Source organism: Aethalodelphis obliquidens, unplaced genomic scaffold, assembly GCF_003676395.1.
Source record: "Aethalodelphis obliquidens isolate GAN/ISIS:26980383/991018 unplaced genomic scaffold, ASM367639v1 scaffold89, whole genome shotgun sequence".
Classification (NCBI taxonomy): domain Eukaryota; kingdom Metazoa; phylum Chordata; class Mammalia; order Artiodactyla; family Delphinidae; genus Aethalodelphis; species Aethalodelphis obliquidens.
The window spans coordinates 1603130-1625369 of record NW_020838033.1 but is presented as its reverse complement, the minus strand read 5'-3'; the positions used below and the strand labels follow the sequence as shown (position 1 = coordinate 1625369).

Genomic DNA, 22240 nt, shown 5'->3' with positions numbered 1-22240 from the left:
GTGTGTGCGGAGAGGAGGGCAGGGAGGGAGGGAGGGAGGGCGAGCGCCGGCGAGAGCGCGCGCGCGCCCGCGGCCCCTTCCCTCTCCGGCCCCCCCGCCCTACGGGGAGCCCGACACCTCCCTCCGCCCGCCCCCCTGGCATCCCGGCCGCTGGGCGCGGCAGCGCGCATGCGCAGCCCTCAGGGCCGGCCCCGGCGCACCTTTTCTCCCTCCTGCTCACATTGTGAGCGCTCCGCCGCCCACAAAACTGCCGATTCCCGCTCCACCCCCGCCTCCCCCACTCCACCCACTCCCGGGCACCCAGGTAAAGGCGTGGAGTGCGCGTGCGCACCGCTCTTCTTGTGTTTGGGGGCGTGGCTGCTGAAAGGAAGCCAAAATGTATAGTGGGAGGGAGCTTTGGGTTCTGGGGGGTGGGATTCCACGAAGTGGGGGGCGGGTTAAGATTAGGGAAAGGTGAAGTGAAGAAAAGTAGGCTCGAGTGAGATTTAGAAGTAAAAGAACTTCTTTGGTTTATGAAATAAGGTAAGAAAACAAACAACTTGACTCTGGCCTCCTTGTTACTGAAGAGCAGTGTGAGTGACAGAAGACAGAAATAAAAGAGGTAAAATATAAGCAGTAGTGGTCGTTCGCTAGAGTAATGGGACAGCTAATAAAGCGAGAAATTTAGAGATCACCCAGGGTGGCCAGAAGAACATATTTAGAGCCGTGCTTGTTCTGTGGCCAGAAATAGGGAAGGGGATATGTGTGTGAGTGTGTGTGCGCGCACGCGTGTGCGCTTGAGACAGGGAGCTGCTGAAAGAAAGGAAGCCTCCATTTAAGTATTATAGCATTATGACTAATTAGCTATTAATCATTAATATAATTAAGGGTACTATTAGCTAACAAGGTAGCATTTATCCAAGTTCATAGCCAAGAGAAGTAGTCCATAATTGAAAGTGCTTGGAGTACAGAGAGAGGAAATGAACCCAGCAAGGTAAAGGCCTTAGACGGAGTAGAACCAAGGCATGACCTTTCCCACCATAAACCAAACTTCCTTGATGATTTCCAAAGTTTAACTTTTTTTTTTTTTTTTAATGCGGTACGCGGGTCTCTCACTGTTGTGGCCTCTCCCGTTGCGGAGCACAGGCTCCGGATGCGCAGGCTCAGCGGCCATGGCTCACGGGCCCAGCCGCTCCGCGGCATGTGGGATCTTCCCAGACCGGGGCATGAACCCGTGTCCCCTGCATCGGCAAGTGGACTCTCAACCACTGCGCCACCAGGGAACCCCCTTTTTTTTTTTTTTAATAAATTTATTTTTTCATTTTTGTCTGTGTTGGGTCTTCGTTGCTGCTCACGGGCTTCTCTCTAGTTGCGGCGAGCAGGGGCTACCCTGTTACGGTGCATGGGCTTATTGCGGGGGCTTCTCATTGCGGTTGCTTCTCTTGCTGCGGAGCTCGGGCTCTAGGCGCGCAGGCTTCAGTAGTTGTGGCTTGTGGGCTCTAGAGCGCAGGCTCAGTAGTTGTAGCGCATGGGCTTAGTTGCTCTGTGGCATGTGGGATCTTCCCGGACCAGGTAGCGAACCGGTATCACTGCACTACCAGGGAAGTCCCTCCAAATTTTATCTTACTTGGAATTCCTTATTATCCTTCCGGAGCACAGTCTCCGGACGTGCAGGCTCAGCGGCCATGGTTCACGGGCCCAGCCGCTCCGAGGCATGTGGGATCTTCCCGGACCGGGACCCGAACCCGCGTCCCTTGCATCAGCAGGCAGACTCTCAACCACTGTGCCACCAGGGAAGCCCTATCCTTCCATTATTAAAAGCACACTTAACAAATGTTCTTGCACTGAGGCTGAGCTCTCAACATTTGGAAGACACATGCAGGTATTTCTCCCCAAAATAGCAGCCCCCCAAAAATTCCTGTGGAGAGTAAAATGACCTGAGTCTGGGAAAAGGTTAGGGAAGAGATGGAAACTTTATAAAGGGGTTTGAGGGTTAACTCCGTCCTTAGCTACTTTCAAAAACCTATGCTTGGTTTTTATTACACTTGGACTCCATACTCTAGGGATTGCAATTTAGCAACTTTGGGTCGTGTTCTTCAATAGTGAGTGTCTTCAGTAGGTAAACACTAAAAATGATATCATATTTTAGCAAGTAGAGAAAATCTTCAGGCAGAACAGGAGGAAGCAAGCATAAGTAGTAAAAGAAAAGACTTAGATTCAGTGTGAGAAATAACTTGGCATCCGTGGAGGCTGGTGAGCCTGGAATATCTGACTGAGGTGTCCAGCTTCGCCTTCTTGGACATTTGATCCATCCCCCACCCTCTGCCTGTCAGGGCTACCCTGCTTGGAAGAGGGGTATGCAGAGTGACGGATAAGGAACCAAGTCTCTAGGAGTTTCTACCCACAGGCCAAACCTCTGAAGGGCTCCTCGTCATTGGAATAGTAATATTGTCACCTTCCATTTGAAGCAGGCTTTATGGTTTTTGCAGAAAGGTTATGTCCATTATCAGATCTTGCAACAACCCCATGAAGCAGGCAGAACAGGTATTATTCCCAGTGAAGGAAATCCAGGCCAAGGTATGTTTACTGGCTCAGCCCATGTCACCCAGCCCAGTCAACAATGGAGGCAAAGCAGGACTCCCAATGTGCTGTCCTGTCAAAGGGTTTAACAGGCCTTCTCGGAAAAACAGCTACATATTCCTCTGGATTTAAAACAGGTAGCCTGGCCATGTGAGGGACGATAATTCTAATATTCAGTTCTACATCTGCATCTCCTTTAGTTCATGGTTTTTTTCATCCTTGCTCTCTCCAGGACCCTGGCACTTGCCCTGTGTATCTGAAGCCTTGGCAACTGTTACTCTGGAAGGCCCTGGGCCTGGCAAGGCGAGCCCAGTCCCTCTGCTCTCCCTTAACTCTTCCCCCTTGAGAAGCTACAGGAAGAAGGGCTGTCATCACTTTGCTAGTCCCAGTGCCTCCCTTCTTCGTCTTAGCAGTCATTATAGGCAACATTTAGCACCCACATCTGGCCTTATTGGAAGACGAGGCTTCTGTCATCCTGGTTTCCTGGCCCTGGATAGTTCTTCACTAACTTTCTCATTAAGGCCGTGGGCAGAAACCAACAGAACCCCCTGCCCCCCCCTTTTTCTTTTGGTCACGCCACGTGGCTTGCGGGATCTCAGTTCCCTGACCAGGGAATGAACCTGGGCCATGGCAGTGAAAGCCTGGAATCCTAACCACTAGTCCCACCATTTTTTTTTTTTTTTTGATTTAAAAATTTTAGTGAAAATTCTTTATATTTTGACAGCTCTGGAAACCTTCACAAATTTAATTTAAACAGCAGCAGAGTTATCTTGTTCCTGTAAGGTGAGCTGGACAGGCTGGTACAAGCTCCCTATTCACTGCGTTTCTTTGCTCCCCAAGTTTCCAGGGGTGTACCCCCAGTCAATTATAGTCAATAATAGTTCTTGCCACCTGTACTTATAGAGGGGCAGTGGTTGTGGCTCCCTGCCCACCCATTAACTAATGTAACCCCGTCCTACTGCACCGGACTTGGGGCCAGAGCCCTGGTCGTGGTCTCCTAGGCCCTAATACTTGTAGTGCTGTGACCTTTGTACAGTCACTCCACCTCTGAGGCTTTGTAAAAAGAGGGGATTATATGGCTCTTAGTGCCTTCCAGAGCTGATACCTAGGATTCTACTTTAGAAAGTTGACTGTGTTCGTTAATACCTTGGAATTCCATTCCTTTCCTAAGAGTTACTATCCAATTCTCATCTTTAAGCCCTTCCTATTGGAAACTGCCCCTTTTACAGAATGGATAAAGCTGTCCCGGACTCCCCTTTTGTATTCACTTCTTTTTTCTCAGATCTCTAAGCAATAATGTTTAAAGACAGCTCAGAAAGCTGGACTTTTGGCTTGTCTGCCATGGGGCTCGTACGTGTGCGTGCACTTGTGGACATGTGTATATGTAGTCCATGGGTGCTTTCATTCTGTGCCCCCTCAGCTCCCACCACCCCCACTAAAATTCCAGAGAAAAGTTAAAACAAATGCCAGAATGCACCAAAAGGCCAGGTATGTGAGTGGAGCTGTTTTGCTTTGGGGATGGAGATGAGGGAGGCCATTGAGATAGCCAGTGTCACTTCAGTCTCGGCTGGTTTTAGCCGTAGCATGGCCTGGGACCATCATTTGGTTCATAGTTCCCTACAGCTGTGGTCTCTATACATCAGCTTCTCCATTTGAAACATCTCAGAGTTTGGATCATGATTCCTCTGGTGTCCTTATCATCAAAATGCATTTCATAATTTAAAAAAAAACACACATATGGGGACTTTCCTGTTGGCGCAGTGATTAAGAATCCGCCTGCCAATGTGGGGGACACAGGTTTGATCCCTAGTCTGGGAAGATCCCACATGCTGCGGGGCAACTAAGCCCGTGTGCCACAACTACTGAGCCTGCGCTCTAGAGCCCACGAGCCACAACTACTGAGCCCACGTGCCACAACTACGGAAGCCTGCGTGCCTAGAGCCCGTGCTCCACAGCAAAGACCAGCCACCGCAATGAGAAGCCCGCGCACCGCAGCCAAGAGTAGCCCCCGCTCACCGCAACTAGAAAGCCCGCGCGCAGCAACAAAGACCCAATGCAGCCAAAAAAACCCCAAACCAAAACCGAACAAAAAACCCAAAAAACAAACAGAAAACACATATGTGACAGTTTCTACAAATCTTTCTTTTACAGTATTTCATTTAATCCTTCCCTCAACCCTGGGAGGTAGGAAGGGCAGAAAACATTTCTGCTCTTTATTTTTCACAGCAAATTAAAAACAACGTCCGGATTTTAAGGGTAACATGGCCAGAATGAAATCCTGGGTCTCCAGGGTCCAAGTCCAGGACTTGTCTGTGACACGGTACTGCAGCCCTTTGCTGGACACCATACAAAGCACATGGAACAGATGTGGTCTCTGCTGTCTGGAAGTTTGGACTCAGATGGCCAGCCACGATTCTGGCCAACATAAAAGGACAAAGTGATTCACGGTCGACTCACATACGCCAATAAAGAAATGAGTTAAATAGATAAGGAAAGCCATGTTTACCTGGCCTATTAATGATTTTTTAAATTCCAGTTGGGTAGAAAGGACAGTGTTAATGAGGCTAAGGTTTTAGGCCAATCCCATTCTGCCTACTTGCTTCGCACGCGGAAAAACTATTTGTAGCTGCACTGCTGCTCTTTCCCCTTCTTGTCTTCAACATTCTATCAACCTTCCTGAAATAACTACTAAGTGTCTGTCATGCAAGGTGGGAATCAAGGACCATGAAGAAATCATCTCTACCCTCAAGCAGCCTCTCTAACCATCCTCCTCATTCAAACCACTTGTGAAAGCATTAGTTAACCCTGCGTCTACCATCTCTACGGATGGAAGGACAGATTAACTTAGTCTCTGTCCTGTTGTGTGAGGGTCTGAGATTCATCTTTATCCATGCAAGATGGCCAGTTAGGACAGTAGAGAGGTGGGCTTTGGGATCTGAGGGACGCTGGTTCTACCCCAGAGAAAACAGGCTACCACACTACCTGCAATAGCTTAGCTTCCTGGATATCTAAGCAAAGGCCAAGAGGAATCCTGGGGTTAGGGAGTGTGGGCAGCCCAGGGCAGGGACCCACAGCAGGAGAACATCTCCCATCTCTAAATGGACTGTTGCAGCCCAATTCCTCCTTGGGGGGGTTCTGCCTCAAGGTCCATCTACAGGGGAGTGATCTAAGGCAGTTAGGCCCGAATTGTGTTGGAGTCTTTAAAGAGGTTCTGGGATTCTTTTAGGCAGCGTGCTTAATTGTTGTCAGTAATTGATGTGACATATGCCCCAGAGGCATGCACTGAGGTCCAATGGAAGACATGGTTTTTAAAAATTGGAATTAATTAATTAAAGAAGGCGGCTGCTCGGGGCTGTGAGTTCATGCCAGACTCCGCAACCCTAAACCTGGCAATCCACCCAACCGGCCTCGCTACCTGAGGAACAATCCCCAGATTCTCACAGAGGTGGGATGGGAGACCTGGGATGCAGTGCAGGACATGGGGGCTGCAAGGGGGAAGGACAGGGCTCAGGGAACCCCCTCTTAGCTTTTGTGACCCTCAAAAGGCTCGTCTCAGGAGAACAGTTTGGGAGCCCCAATAATCGTGTTGGGGGGGGCCAGAAAACTGCAGAAAAGGGAAGGCATGGCCAAAGGAGGTGTGTGAGATTATGGGGGAGGGGTGGCAAAGGGGATGAGGGTGTCTGAAACTGGGGGCTGCAGTGGGACCTGGAGTTGTTAGCAGAACTGAAGAATGATGGAGCCCCTCAGATAGCGCCTGGGAAGATCTGGGGGTGGAGAGGACCCTGAAGGCGGAGCTCAGAGGAGGTGGAGCTCAGAGGAGGTGGAGCCTGGATGTGGGGGGCGGGAACCCAGTGCCTGGGGCCTCTGGCATTCAGAGGTATTCATTAAACCCCTGACCTGAGGGCGTTAACTAAGCTGTGGCAGCTTTTCACAGGAGTTGGGTTAAGAACAACAATAACAACAATAATAACAACAATTAACGATAATGAGACCTTACCTGCAGCAAGTTGTTCCTAGAGCTTTGTAGGCATTAAGTCATTAATTCCCCTGGCCCCTCAGGGCCACCTTTTTCTAGAAGTGATGGAGGCGCTAGAGGACACAGTTAATCCTGTGGGGCCCAGCCTCCTGCCATTGGCTGGGTGAGTCCGTTCACATCCAGGGGGGTAAAATCCAGGCTTCACCTCCCATTTCATAAACTGTTATAATCTTTTGCGTTTACTTATAGGGTCTCTGAAATGATACTTAAATGGGGTGAGTATAGAAATGTAGAAATCAGCCATCACAACACGTCTAAACAACTTTGATGCGAAAACTCAAGTCCCACCTGACAGCACCAGGCTGGATAATATGCTGCAGTGGAGAGTGGCCTGCAGATGACCAGGGAGTGACCAGGAACTGACCATCTGCTTGAAGCCGGAACTGGTGGCAAGGCTGAGCCTTGGCCTGCAAACAAGGTAAATTGGAGGATTTCAGGTGTTTACCCCCCACAGACCAAGGACGGAAGTTTAGAGTGAGAGCTAGAGGTGAGTAAAAAAAGGAGGATCATTCTAGATTGCAGAGTCATATGGGATGCAGCCTGGGAGCCAAACCCTGAGCAAACCTAGTGCCAATAGTGACTACCCTTGCAGATTTCAACCGTTCTTTTATTTGTGTGTTTCACGTAACAGTGACTACAAATTACACACACTCAATCCGAAGACAGACTTTCACTTACATGCCATAGATGGTGAGAGTCATCCTCGTTAACCTATTCAACATCAAAGACAGCAATATAGACAAAAAAATCTCAGTATGCCTAACAGAATGGGTATCCTGGTCATCCTTAGGTCATGGAGCAGTGGGAATGATGCTCCCCATTAATGGCGAGGGCAGGTGAGATACAGAGCAGGATCTGAGCTTCTCTGAATCTCAGAGTTGGGCAGAAGAAGAAAGTGTGTCACAGCTGAAGTGCTATCACCATTCATATCAGGGAAATAAGAGGGACCAGTCCTTACTATTCTGACCCTTGCCATCCCTCTAGAAACACAGCCTTCCCTCCCTTCCCTGTATTAGTACAGAGAAAGCCACCTTCTAGAAGGTACTAGAACTTTCAGGGCTTGAATACCAATCTCCCTTGCAGATTACATCACAGAACATAGAGTGAAGTGTTATATGGTGGACTTAGGGAACGGAGTATTCTGGTTAATCAAATAATCTGGTTTTAAAGTAGTACTAAACACATAGTAACATTTGGGACCTACTAAAATTATTCATTGTTTATCCAAAAGTTCAGATTTAACTGGGTGTCCTGTGTTTTATCCACTTGCAGGTAAACTTCTAGGAGATCCAAAGCCACTCCTTTGGAGTTCCTTAGAGAAAAAAGCTTCAGGTTCATTGGTGACAGAAAAATGGGGACAGAGAAGATAGGGAAGCAAGAGGCCCTAAACCAGGTGCCCATCGACTCAGAATCACGCTTACCATCACACTGGGTGCATAGGTAAGATGTCACCAGGTCTTTAACTGGCCCTGTGTCAAACCAAACAGTTGTTTCAGAGATCTCAGGGAAGAGCTTAAGACAAAACATCACCTACTCTCTAATATTATCCAACACAGACGGAGCCTCACCTAAGAATGGGAAGAGACAGGGGCAACTTACATCCCTCATTTCATTTTGCCAACAGAGACGAAGAAGGTGCGTGTTCCCCTGAGCAATGTGTTGCCATTCGGAGGAGCTGCATATTTCCTCTGTGCCAAAGAATCCCCTGGTGCTTGGAGACCTCCTTCCTGTCGTGTTGATGGTCCCGTGGAAATGGGCCCCATAGGAAGCTTGGTTCTGCTCTGCATGGCATTGACTGTGCATGTCTTTTTCCTGACCAGGTTGCTGTTCTTAGCACCTACTAAGCACCTAGATGTCCCCAACTTATTGAGTGCTTTCCACTGTCCTAAATGTTGCGCCTCTGTTATCCCATAGAATCCTTCCAACTTCCTTTTGAGGTAGGTATCCGCATTTCACAGATGAGGAAACCAAGGCAGAGGGAAGTAAAGTAGGAAATAACTTAAGGTCACATAAGCCTTAGGTGACAGACTCAGGATTGAACCCAGGGGGTCAGACTCCTTTGAACCACAATGCTGTACTGCCCGACACCCCAATTCAGTCTCACCACTCTCCTGCTCAGAATTCTTGAATGGCTCCTGTGATAAGCAGAATAATGGCTCCCTAAACCTGGAACCTGCGAATACCTTACATTGGTGGAAGGGACTTCGCAAATGGGATTAAAGTTAAGGATCTTGAAATGCAGACCTTAGCCTGGATTATCCAGTGGGTCCAATCTAATCACAAAGGTCCTTAGACCAGAGAGGCAAGAACATGAGAGTCAGAGAAGGAGATGTGACCAGGAAGCGGTGGTCAGAACGGTGTGATTGCTGGCTTTAAGATGGGAGAGGGACAAGCACCAAGGGATGTGGGCAGCTTCTAGAAGTAGGGATAGGCAGAGAGCGGACCCTTCCCTAAAGCCTCCAGAAGGAACACAGCCCGCTGCCGCCCTGATTCTGGCCAAGTGAAGCTTCTGACCTCCAGAACTGTCAGATAATACGTCTGTGTTGTTTCATGCCACCCAGTGTTTGGTGATGTGTTACAGCAGCAGTAGGAAACTAATACAGCTTCCATTGCTTAAAGGGAAATCTGACCTGCTTTGCAAGGCGTTCAAGGGCTTCATGTTATCTTCCCCCTGTCTAAGTGCCTGGCTAGCTTATGCCCCCCACCCCATGCTTTACATACTGAACTTCTTCAGGATCCTCGACAGCCGTGCCCTTTCTTACGTCAACGCCTTTGCCTGGAACACCCTATCCTCCCTTGTTTGTCTGGCAAACTCCTCATCCTTTATGTCTCAGCTAAAACAATACCTCCTCTGTGAGGCTTTTCCTACTTCCCCCAAAGGAACGTAGGGCTCCTTTCCTGCATTTCATGCCTCTGCTGCAATTCATATGCACTTCTGTTAAAGCAGATATTAAGAACCGGTCACTTCCCTCCCTGGGTTAAAAGCTATTTGAGGGCACAGGACCTCTCTTCTCACCTTTGGTCTCCCTTAGTACCTAGCATGGTCCCCAGCACATCAAATTAAGGTCCCCAGAGAATAGAGCTCTTATCCTGACCTGTGCACTGAACCAGTGATGCAGCCCCTCCAGCCCCGTTTCTCCGTTGATAACAAGCGTTAGGGGGGAAATCATCCCTTCCCTTCCCTAGTGAGAGATAATGACAAAGAAAGCGAGACACGGGAGTGTTTCAAGTTAAAAAAGAAGAAGTGCTAATCAAAGTTTTGTGATATTCCAGCTGTACCCACGGTAGACAATGCTTCCTCTCCAAGTCTCAATTTTTTCAGCTGGGAAATGGGTCTAGAGACGAGCTGTACGGAGACAGGAGCTGTGGCCACTTCGCGGCCTATTGTATCCCCTGCATCTACACTGCTCTGGATTCTCAGGTGAATCCTCTGATGCTGGTTGGTGAAGATCTCGAGGGAGGTTTTTCCACATTCTTCGGATTCATGGTTTCTCTCTAATGTCCACGCCGATGTTGGGTCTCATCTTGAGCGAAGGTTTCCGCACATCACATTCTATGTAATTAAATTCCTGGACACTGAGTCAGATGTGCCGTCCAAGCCTCCAGACTCACCCGAGGGCTCTCGCACGGACACATCAGATACAGGTTTCTTTCCAGTAAGAATTCTCTGATGTTGTATAAGACGGTTGGTGACACTACCCAAATGAAGGCTTATTCACATTTATTACAGTTAAGAATTTTTTTTCCTGTGTGAATTATCTGATGTTTAATGAGAAGCAAAAGGCAAATGAAGGTCTCAATAAAGGCCTATTACATACCCAGCCCTGGGCTGAGGGACTCCAAAATGTAAGGAATGGCCTCTGCCCTCTAGACATCTACAGCCTGGTTGGGGAGACAAGATTCATGTACATAAAACAGCTGGGGAACACGAGACACTGTGGAGTCATACCAAACCCCAGAGTGTAATAGAATTCAATGGGAATTCAGAGAAAGGAGCGGACCACCAGAGACTGACTAGATGGGAAAGTTGTATGAAAGAGGTTGGCCGTTAGCTTGACCTGAAAGGATGGTAGAATTGAGGCTGGAAGAGAGGAGAAAGGTGTTTCCCTTGAAAAAGAGAGAAAAGAAAGGAAGGAAGAAAAGAAGGGAGGGAGGGAGGGAGGAAGGAGGGAAAGAAACTCTTTCTAATGTAGGGATTTGCCCGTTGATTCAGGAAACTCCCACAAACGTAGGGCAGCAGCCTTTGAACATTTTCTTTCTCTGACGCTTTTCTTGTTTTAGAGCTCAAGCCCCTTTCACTTCTACCAGGCACCCCTCAGAAGCAATGCTCTGCTGCTGCCCTGCACATGCCAGCCACGCCTCGCCTGCCACCTCCGCAGCATTCTTGGGGCCCATTCCAGTTTCACAACCAGGTGACAGAGGCACCAAACAGGGAGAGACCCCCACCAGGAGAGGGGCCCAGGAAAGCACCCAGAGGGCTTGTATTCAAGAATGTGTCCCCCCCACCTACACCCACCGTCACTACCTCTAAAAAAATTTCCATATGGGATGCTGACACTTAGAGAGAATGAGGGTCATCAGATCTGAAGCTCTTTAAAATATGTCAGGTGTTTTTTTGTTTGTTTTGTTTTTTGCGGTATGCGGGCCTCTCACTGTTGTGGCCTCTCCCGTTGCGGAGCACAGGCTCCAGACGCACAGGCTCAGCGGCCATGGCTCACGGGCCCAGCCGCTCCGCGGCATGTGGGATCTTCCCAGACCGGGGCACGAACCCGTGTCCCCTGCATCGGCAGGCGGACTCTCAACCACTGTGCCACCAGGGAAGCCCCGTATGTCAGTTTTACAGAAGTTTTCTGGGAACATCAGGAGTAGGGAATGCTTTATAACTTTTCCTTATTTTCTGCATCCCACAGAGAGCAGCAGATGAGCAAGAGGGTGGAATTTGCAGTGTCTCTTCTTGGTTAGATAGTTGGAGGACTTTTTCTGCCAATTACAGTGGTTAACCACTGACTCAACATCCAACATCTGCATGAGAGGTTAGAGCCTTCATTCATGGACAAGTTTCCAAATGAAACAGGGGTACTACCTCTCACAGGTGATGTAGTCAGAGAACAGAGGAGAGTGGATTTCACCCTCAACAAGGTGGCTGCTTTCTGGAGAGGTGGCGGGGCCTGGAATTTCCCAGCATGGTGAAATCGGGAAGCGCCTTTTGCAGCCCTTGCCAGTTTCATGGCCCAAATGGTTTGTTTGGACGTGGAATTCTTTTTTTTTTTTTTTAAACATCTTTATTGGAGTATAATTGCTTTCCAATGGTGTGTTAGTTTCTGCTTTATAACAAAGTGAATCAGCTATATGTATACATATATGGACGTGGAATTCTTAAGCTCTTAATTCTGTCCCTGCTTCCTGTGTCACTTCCCTAGGAGACTGAATTCATGAAGGGCGGGACCTAGGCACCCCCGCCCCCATAGAGAGAACAGAATGGGGGCTGATGTCCTTGGGGTCTTACCATATGGACATCCTGTTGGAACATTCTTCACTCCTCCCCAGCAAGGCACACTCTGCTCTGTGAAGAATCCAGGCAGGAAGTAAAGGAGATCTCTGCGGCCACAGTGGAAATGCCCAGACTCTCAGGAACCCCGGATGGTCATCCAGTCTGACCACACATACCATTCTGTTTTCATTATTAGTGTCTGTCCTGACTGCTAGTTCATGGGCTCCCCCAGGACAGGAGGCATGTGTGCCCTAGACACCAGTAGAGCCATTTCAGTGTGTATCACAGTGCCTGGTACAGAGCAGCTGTTATTAAATATTTGTTGAATAAATCAACTATAAATGTGGAAGTGATTCCCTTAAAGAGCTCTTCGCTCTTGCTTAGATGTTGAGTTACATTACAAGATGGGTGTGTTGGGGGTGCGTAGGGACACCCTTGGGTAAGAAATGCATGGGAGGGCTCTGGAAAATAGCCCCAAAGTTCCATTTGTATCTGCTGAGTAACAGGGAACCCCTGCAGGTTCTTCGGGTCACCGACAGGAGAAGGCAAGCGGGCGCGGGTTTTACAGGCTGTATTTGATCTGGAAGAGGGTAGGGTTACCCGAAGAACAGTGCGTCTTCTGGGAGCCACCTAATCGCAGTGGCGAGCTCCAGAGATGACTTTTGTGGCTGAAGGGTGAATGTTTCAGCCGGGTGAGTGTCAAGAATGCGGTAAGAGCTCTAGGGAGCCTTGCTGCTGTGTGAACTCAGAGCTGACGGTGGAAACAGAAGAGCCAGTGCAGGAATAGCCAAAAATGGCCAAAGAGGAAGACGCCTTGGGACCCAGCCCGGGATCCTGGCGTTGCACTGTGTGGAGTGGGGGTGAAACCAAATAGGAAGATGTGTCTTTCTCCTGAGGGCAGAGGCCGTGTCTTAAGCATCTACACCCACAGCTCCAAGCAGAGTGAGCGCCTTGCACACAGGAGCTGCTTAATAAATGCTAGATAAATGAATGCTGGTTGTCTGGCTCTGGGAGGCACTGAGGATGTGAGAGCTTGTGCGAGCCCCTGAAGCCCTGTTTACTGTCTTCTCTCCTCCGAGCTCCTCAGCCCACTCTTCTGTGTCGTCCCACCTCTGCTTTAAGCCAGAAGATGTTCCCAAAGATTGCGGCTCTAGGTGGACAGCAGAGAGTAGGAAAGGTGACTCTAGCACCTGCCAACTGGGTCTCAGCCTCAGCTGGTCCGGTCGCTCCCTCCCTTCTCCTTGGGGTTCCCACTGCCGATAGGATCCCACCCAGCCCCCCACCCAGTCATCAGGTGTTGTTCACGTTTCCTCCTAGTCTTTCTCTCTTTGATCTCATCTGGGCAGGCAGGGACATGTCACTGCTGGAAGCCTGGCATAAGCAGATGTGTGCGTGCAGGCACACACGACCCCTTCCCTGTCTCGGAGCCACCGTCTGGGCCTCTGCCCCTGGCCTGACCCATCTTTATGAGGCCGGGGCTCTTCCTCTCCAGGTGCTGAAGGTAGCCTCTGAGGCGAGAGAGCCAGGCATTTTGCACATCCGTGTCTGCAGCGTTGGCCTCCCTCAGGGGCTTGGGGAAGATCCACCCATAAGGAAGGAACTTCCAGAGAGACAAGAAACCAGGAGCCTGACCTCGTGATGCCCACAGCACCTGGCAAGGAAGGTACCAGTTCTGCTGTCCTGGCCCAGACCCAATTCTCTCTTCCAGCATCCACGCCTTCCCTGGCTCCCCTCCAGGCCGACAAGATCTGCTCCAGTTGGGGAAGGATAAGTATGGTCTAATGAGTAGCGGCAGGAGAGGGAGGCCCCCATGATCTCGGTCACATCATACCCTGGCTCTGTGCCTCAGTTTCCCCCTTGAGAAAGTCTGCCCCTGCTTCCAGGGTTCGGAAGTTCCCTGGTCTCACTGGGGAAGAAACCCACAATGGTGTTGTGTTCCCTTGCAGCCAGGAGCCGCCCGCCCTGCCCTGCCCCACCCCAGGAGGACTTGCTAGTTGGTGAAGCCCGGCCAGCAAGGCAGGGTCCTGCAGGATGAAAGCTCGGAGACGCCAGAGCAGGAATAATAATGATAATCATCGGCTGTGGCGTCTCAACCGTCCAGGAATGCGAGGCCCACGCCCTGCGCTCCCCACACCCCGAGACACTCCGAGGGCTCCTCTCCCTTGATTTTACTGCAGTGATCCCACACTTAGCCATTCCCAGCCCAATCCATTTGGGTTCCCAAGGACTGCAGTCCAGCTCCTGGCTCATCCAGCCCCCAGGTTCCCCATGGGAAGAGTGAGCTCGACTAGAGGGTCGAGGGTAGGATGCCAGGCTCCCTGGAGGCTCGGGCTCCTGGGTTTCCCAGAGAAGCACTCTGGCCATCCCTGGCCTGGAGCGCTTTCCCACAGACCCATTTTTGTCTGGTCAGCTTGAGGTCCAGGAGCTTTGCCTGTGTCAATACAAATCAGAATTCAAGTCCTGGCTGGGCCACACATTAACTCGCGGTAGGACCTTGGGCAAGTTTCGTTTTGTTTTTAACTTCTTTGGGTTCACTGTCTCACCTGCCCCAAAACTTCCAAGGTTCCCCCTCGTTCACTGAAGATAAACTCTGAATCCCGTAGTCCAGCATATGGCTGTTGAAGATTCGGTTCTTTGTTTTTTTGGCCGTGCCGTGCAGCCTGCAGGATCTTAGTTCCCTGACCAGGGATTGAACCACGGCCCCCTCCAATGGAAGCGTGGCGTCTTAACCACTGGACCACCAGGGAAGTCCCAAAGATCTGGTTCTAATTCACCTTTCCAACCCCACTCTTCTTCACCCTCCAGATGCCAGCCACAAGTGACTCCCTACTGTTGGTCATGCATATCCCATGCATTTCCCATTCTGGGGTTGCCATCCTTCTTTGGGAATGTCATTTTCTTCATTTCTACCTGGCCAGACCTTCCTAGCCTTTGAGGTCCAGGCCAGAGATCATTGCTTCCATGACTGCCTGACTCTCTTCCCACCTTGGGAGGCTGGTTCTTCTTTGTCTGAACCTCAAGCCCCTGGGTCCACCCTCTGCCCTGGTTATGTGCATATCTCCACTTGCCCACTGGGGTCATCAGTGTGCTGAGGTCTCCATCTTTGTGTCCTCATAGCGCCTAGTACAGCATCCTGCATACACGACACATGCTCAATAAATAAGTGTTGGGCATAAATTGTAGCAAATAATCATCCCCACCCTATTAACTTCCCCACACAAATGTGCTTTGAAAAAGTAAAAGTAATTATTTTAATATAAAATTGTATGCATGTGTGTTCTCCCCAGTTTCCTCAGGGTAGTGGAACGCAGGTACCCAAGTATCCGGTGAAGGTCTTAGCTCCCTAGCATTGGGCCGACATGCGGAAGGCTTTTCTCAACCAGTCGCTGGTCCAGTCTGAACTTGGACGCTGCCTAGCAGGAGGCGAGCTCTTCCCTTCCTCAGAGAATGGCAATCCCATCCCTTGGGGGCTTCCGTTTTTCTAAGCCCCATCAGCCTCCATGTGCCGTGGGACTCATATGCCAGCAGGACCCCTGGATTCAAGTGTTGTTAAGAGATGAGAGGTTGGATGTGTTTAGAAACCTCTCACCTGGATCCTTATGAGAACACCTTGGAGCAGTGTTCACTGCTGCTGCCTGTTAGTGTTGTTAATAACAGTAAGAATAACTTCGGCAACGCCTTGTATTTACTTAATGCTTTTCTCCAGGGAGCTCAACTAATCTTTCCCTCATCCCCAGAAAGAAGAGAAGGACCATGGCAATGAAAGAGAAGTGAGCCATTGCGGCCACACTTTGAGTACTAGCATCCTTTGTTCTAAGAGGTAAATACAATACACAGCACTGCAGATGTGTGGAACTGATAAAGTAGGAAAGCAGTTCATGCCCTGGGACCCGAAACCTATGACTTAAGAATTTTCCCCCAAATCAAATCCTGAGTGAGATGTTAACTCTCATACTGAGAAGTTACGTCTCATCAATTATAAAATTCGAGCATGCGCCCTTCATATAAGTTCAATTACTTACAAAGTGTACACACAGCCTACTACCCTTATATCTCAGGGCACAATATATACTTGGGTGAGGTTTGTTTTTAACCATGGTGGAAAGTATAATTCACATATCAAATAGTGACCTTGATAATTACAAAAAAACGTTTTGTGGCTGTCATCGTGTCAGACCTGATCGGGTTGTCCCCGTGTTAACCTCCTGATGGGGCTGACAAAGAGCTCGTGTGACAAGCGCCAGTGGTGACACTTTCTTGTGTGCCAGTGCAGTGCTTTGCTGAATTAGTGTGATCTTTAACCTGCAGCTCCTTTGCAGGAATCTTTTTAAACCCCGTGTCCATTTCGTGAAGGTTAATTTAGTTCAATTTAGATAATATAATCCGCAATGTCATTTAACTAGGCAATGGAAACTGTGATGCTTTGCAGGTTTCTAGCCATGAGCTAGGGAGTGGGGGAGCCCTGTCAGCCCCTCTGGTACCCTTGCTTCTGTGTTTCCCCCTGCAGACCCCACGTGTCGTACATCGCCCATGGCTCCGTGTCCAAGGTCCCCTGATTCACTCTGAAGGGAGTCTTCTGCAACCCCACGTCATTTCCATCACTGCACCACCATTTCCTCTTTCTCCAAGCCCCTCCTGGCTATATCAGCCACCTCAAGCTCAAGCTTGCTTGCTTTCTTTCCTTTTCTTTTTCTTTTTTTTTTTTTGGCCACGATGCATGGCTTGCGGGCCTCTTGGTTCCCTGACCGGGCCCTTAGCAGTGAAAGCGCGGGGTCCTAACCACTGGACCACCGGGGAATTGCCTCAAGCTCACCCTTTCTAAACCTTCTTTGTCAAGCCCACCTTGCTCCCTTTCTTCCCCATCTCCAATAAGGACACCGCTAAACACTCAGTTGCCCAGACCAGAAACCACAGGGTCAGTTTCCCCTCCTTTCTGCTTGCCATCCTTCCAAATTAGTCCACTTTCTTTCTTTTGTTTTTTCCCTTGAGCAGTATTTTTATTTTATTTTTTAATTGAAGTATAGTTGCTGTACAATATGATATGTTATAGGTGTACAATATAGTGATTCACAAATTTTAAAGGTTATAGTCCATTTACAGTTATTATAAAATATTGGCTGTATTCCCCGTGTTGTACTATATATGCTTGTAGCTTATTTTTTTTAATTTAATTATTTTATATTGGAGTATAGTTGATTTACAATGTTGTGTTAGTTTCAGGTGTACAGCAAAGTGATTCAGTTATACATATACATATGTCCATTCTTTTTCAGATTCTTTTCCCATATACGTTATTACAGAATATTGAGTGCTATACAGTAGGTCCTTGTTGATTGTCTGTTTTGGATATAGTAGTGTGTATATGTTGATCCCAAGCTCCTAATTTATCCCTACCCCCCATTAGTCCACTTTCTAAGGGTCCTCTTTTTGGTGTCTCTGGCCCTGACCATTGCTGGGTTACTTAAGCAATTGGCCTCCCTGCCACTGTTCTCGTCCCCGCTCATTTCCCCTCCACATCTCTGCCAGAGAGTTCTTTCAAATACAAGAGTCTGATTTGGGTCCCCCCTTCCTAGCCTCTCCACTTGCCTCAGGCCTAGGGGCTAAAGTTCGAACTCTTGACAGAGTACTGCCAGCCCAGGCCCTGCTGACCCTTCCAAACTGCTCACTCCCAGCCACCCTCCCTGCTCTCGACCCCTGGGCAATCGCCCAGGAGCCCCACCTCGAATACCATGTTCCCTTCTCGGCCTGATGACTTATGTTACTAAACCTCTAAGACTAGCATGCCCCACACCTCCCAAACACTGAAGGCAGGGAAAGTTACCCCGTCTTCCAAGCGCTCCAGCACTTGGTATGAAATGCTCTTGTATTATGCTGAAATGTGATTGGTTAGCTGTCTGTGTCCTCCGTAAACCACTGGTTCCTGAGAGCTTAGACCACATCTATCTTATTTCTATCCCCTTCTTCCTAGCGTGGTGTGGTGCAGGCTCTCTGTGAAGCGCTGTCCCATGGACAGGAGGTGTTGGGAGCTTCTTCCCACCCATCACCTGCACTGCCCCCTACTCCACCCCCCAAAGGCTAACACTTAAAAAACAATACGAGGTACCAGGTACTGTTCTAGAAGGCTTGGGCATATTTGCTCACTTCATCCTCTCCTCACCACAACACCATGAGGTTGCCACTCCTGGCATCTCCATTTTACAGATGAGGAAACTGAAGCACAGAGAAGTTATGCATCAGTTCCAGGTCATGCAGCTAGTAAGTGGCTGAGTCAGGAGTGAAACTCAGCACCCTGGATCCAGAGCCCTGACGGTAACCTCGGTGGCGTGGAGTCGGTCCCATGCCACTTCACTCAGCCCTCTCACGGTTCTCCCTTCCCTCCACAAGAGTGGCTGCTGTTCCAAGGCCAACTGAACACCCTTCCACCCTGCCCAGGCGTGAGCTGAGGGTCCGGTGGCTCAGGTGGCTCTCTCCCCCGAGAGGGAAGGACAGACATGACAGTCTGCCTCTGGTCACCCCTGCCCTACTCTCCTTTGGGGCGGCCCCATGCCCAGCCACTCCATTCCTGGGCCAAGGGCTCTTTGGGGGGGATCTGACTCCTGGTCTCAGTAGGTCCAAATCATTTCTCTGGGAGGGTGTGGCTGAACCACGCACATGATCCCCTCCCCTGCCCGCCAGCCCCTCGGGCACCTGGAGGGCTTTCCCCACCTGTTCCCCCTGATCAGCTTCTGGCCATTAATAATATCTCATTCTTCTCTGGGGCTTTTTGTCTATTCTGCCTTGCCTGCCCACACTTCCTTCCTGTTCTTTCTCTTTACAACAAGATTGGGTATTTTTAAGCTGAGGTTTCCACTCATCTCTTACTGTCCAGTAGTTTGCTAGCCCTGGAGGCTACAGTTTGTGGCCTCATGCTGGGCCCAGCCTTGGCCCTCACCCTTAGCCATCTCTATAAAGCTCCCCCTTCTCTACTTTCGGGGGAAACACCCTAAACTGGCTGTTGGTCGAAGCTTTGGAAACTGTGCAGGACACGTAGGGAGCTGACCCCCTCCCACGATGCTATAAGATTGTATATGGAGCCAGGTGAAGATGACGAGTGCTGGAACCTCACCAGGCCTCCAGGGTCACCTCTCGGTCCACCTGTGTGACCCACATTAGGTGGAGTCAGGGGAGCTGCTGGTCCGTGGTGTGCACCATCTTTGCAGCTTTGGAGATGTGGCTCGGGGAGCTCCAACTCCCTCTCTGCCCTCCTGTAATGTCCAGGGTCCCCACCTCCAGGCAGCCCTTCTTGCTTTGCCTTCCGCTTCAGCCCCAGCCTGGCCCCCCATTGCTCAGTCCTCACGGATGGCCTCCAACCTCCACAGGCTTCTCTGCACCACGGGTGCTTAACAGAGAAACTTTTGTTTGAAGCCCAAACAACTGCAAAGGGAAGATAACTGAGCTTTTAGGGTTTCCTAGTTATTGTTTGTTTTTAAGTTTGGTTTCTGTCCTTGGCTTTCTTAAAAAAAAAAGAGAACAGTGGCAACTAAACGAGTTGATAGCCGAGATTTTTGTTTTTAAGCAACTGATAGTGACTCACTGCAGGCTGTTGGGCCCACGGCTAATGTTCTCTAAAGTAATTGATAGGCGTAAGGACAGCCCCAAGCACCGAGGTGTCCTACTGCGCCCTCTGAGTCACCATGAAGGATTAAAAGTATAGTCAGCATTGTTTTTATGTTGACTGTGCTTTATAAATTTGAATTTGTTAAAAAAAGGGTACCCTCCCCCCCTGCCCAACCCCGGGTGTAGTGTATATAGCAACTAACTGATTATTGATTGGAAACCAGGGAACTGATGTTCCGGGCAGTCTAGTGGGCCTTCAGGACTTGTGGACTATAGTATCTGCAGCCCTCAACCCCGGCCTCGACCCCAGCCACACCTCTGCTTCACACTCTCTTAACAGTCCCCACCACTCCCGCCGGTCAGACGCTCCGTGGTCCGGTCCTGAGCAGCGAAGCCTTCTGACCCCACCATGAGCTGGGACTACAGCCCTGTTCCGTCTCGCTCGTTCCCTGGCACCCCTTTTGGAGTTGGTCAGTCATTCAGTCCACAAACATTTATTGGGCATCCCGCACGAGCAGAGTGCCGTGCTGCGTGGCTACTGGGAAAAGTCAAGAAAATGTTGGTGCTGCCTTCGGGAGAAAACACTCTCCCACCACAAACACCCAGAGAGCTGCTTACTACAAGTTCAAAAGAACTCCGTCTCAGAACCAGAGGGGTAACGGGGAGCCAAACAGGGTGGGCTTTATCAGAAAAGTCTTCTTGAAATGGGGAGATTGGAGCCTAACTTTGATTCTCAGAAGGGCTGTCCCAGCTGAACAAATCGGTGCCCAGGGTTGGGAAGCTCATCCTGGCAGTGGGACCCAGAATTCCCCTGCCACCTCTGCCAGGAAGCTGCCTTGTGGATCCTGGGCCGCCCCTTCCCCTCTGGGCCAACTGGGCGATAAGGACGGGGGACCAGCCCCAGCAAGGAGGAAGTGGCCTGGCTTCCTGTTTGTTTGTGAATCTCAGAGCAGCACCGTGCAGCCATGAACCCCAGCAAAGCAGAACAAGCCCAGCCTGAGCCCAGAGTTCCAGGGAGACCCACCAACCAACCCAGCAAGTCCTCAACCATCTGGGACTCCAGAGCAGAGACCCATCCCAGGGCAGCCACACTTGGAGGGCTAGCCTGGTAGCAGCCATGCCAGGTCGGCAGGGTAAAGAGGTGGAGTAATGACTTCCCCAAAGAAGTCAGAGTCACACATTCATCATAGGAAGCCTCTGGGCAGCTCCAGGGGCTCAAGCAATGCCATCTCCCCACCCCAAAGATTATTTCCTAGGACCCTGGACACAACCCTTTTGCCTTGTAAGAAAACCTTGTGCAGAGATTGGACCCTTTGAAAAATGGGGCAGCATTCATTGTGGTTTTGTTTGCAACAGCAAAACACACGAAAAACCACCAGCAAGTCATCCAAAAGCCAATTCGTGACAAAAAAACATGATAGATCCATACTGGGGGAAACGCTGTAGCCATTAAAAACAATGGGGTGGATTTGTTTGTGCTGAGATGTCCAAGATATTTCAGTAAATGAAAACAGCAAGATACAACAGCGTGATCCCTTTTCTGCAAATAACGAACAGCAGAGGACATGTTCATATAGGCTTAGAGATGTATGTGCTCTAGAATGCGTGACTTTTTTTTTTTTTTTTTTTTTTTTACTGGAAGGAAATTTAAGTAACCTAACAGCGGTTATTTCGGGGAGAGGAACTGTGAAAGAAAAGTGGTGGGAAGGCATTCAGTGTTCATTATGTATCTTCCTGTACCGTTTGCATTTTAAACTGATGTATATATGATATTGAGATAGATATACATATTTTAAAAATATTACCTGTGGGCAATGGGATTATGGTCCATTCTGTTTAATTCTTTGTACTTCTCTGTATCATTTAAAATAAAAAATATCAAAGCAATAAGTATTATTTTTAAGCCAATTTAAAGAATCGGGCAGTGTGCATTTGCAAGATGAAACAGGGTAGAGCTAGGATCATACATTCTCCAGGACAACTGATGGAGGAGATGGGGAAAGTGCTTTGCTTTAAGATCAGTACACATCAGTAACAGCAGGGCCATTTGACATTCCACTTTGTGGATTCCTTATGGCAAATGTTTGAGCTGTCTCTGGTTTCCTTTAATCACTCCCTTTCCCTGTGTCTTCCCCCATTTCATGGCCTCATCATTTAACTTTCTTTTTTTTTTGCGGTACGCGGGCCTCTCACTGCTGTGGCCTCTCCCGTTGCGGAGCACAGGCTCCGGACGCGCAGGCTCAGCGGCCATGGCTCACGGGCCCAGCCGCTCCATGGCATGTGGGATCTTCCCGGACCGGGGCACGAACCCGTGTCCCCTGCATCGGCAGGCGGACTCTCAACCACTGCGCCACCAGGGAAGCCCTCATCATTTAACTTTTGACCTGAACCAAACAATAAGAAACAGAAATCTGAAAGGAGAAGAACATATAAAATATGACTTCAATACACACGACCTGATCACCTGTCATTTGGACTAACTTGTATTCGCTTCTTTATAAGGACCTGTATCTGTTTCAGATTCTAATCCCCTGAAGCATCTAGCCCAGGACTGCACA

General features: G+C 49.4%; 1 long non-coding RNA gene across 3 annotated transcripts; it reads left to right on the top strand.

Annotated features, from left to right (window-relative positions):
- Positions 1-158: 158 nt before the first annotated feature.
- Positions 159-21567, top strand: LOC113613651 (uncharacterized). Of its 3 annotated transcripts, XR_003430313.1 has the most exons (6): positions 159-304; positions 6785-7013; positions 8220-8532; positions 10017-10251; positions 12016-15906; positions 20023-21567. It is a non-coding gene; the product is annotated as an uncharacterized LOC113613651 (long non-coding RNA). The 3 variants fall into 3 exon arrangements; XR_003430314.1 differs by lacking the exons at positions 8220-8532; positions 10017-10251; XR_003430312.1 differs by lacking the exons at positions 8220-8532; positions 10017-10251; positions 12016-15906; positions 20023-21567 and adding an exon at positions 7868-7928 and having other exon boundaries at positions 169-304.
- The last annotated feature ends 673 nt before the right edge of the window (positions 21568-22240 follow it).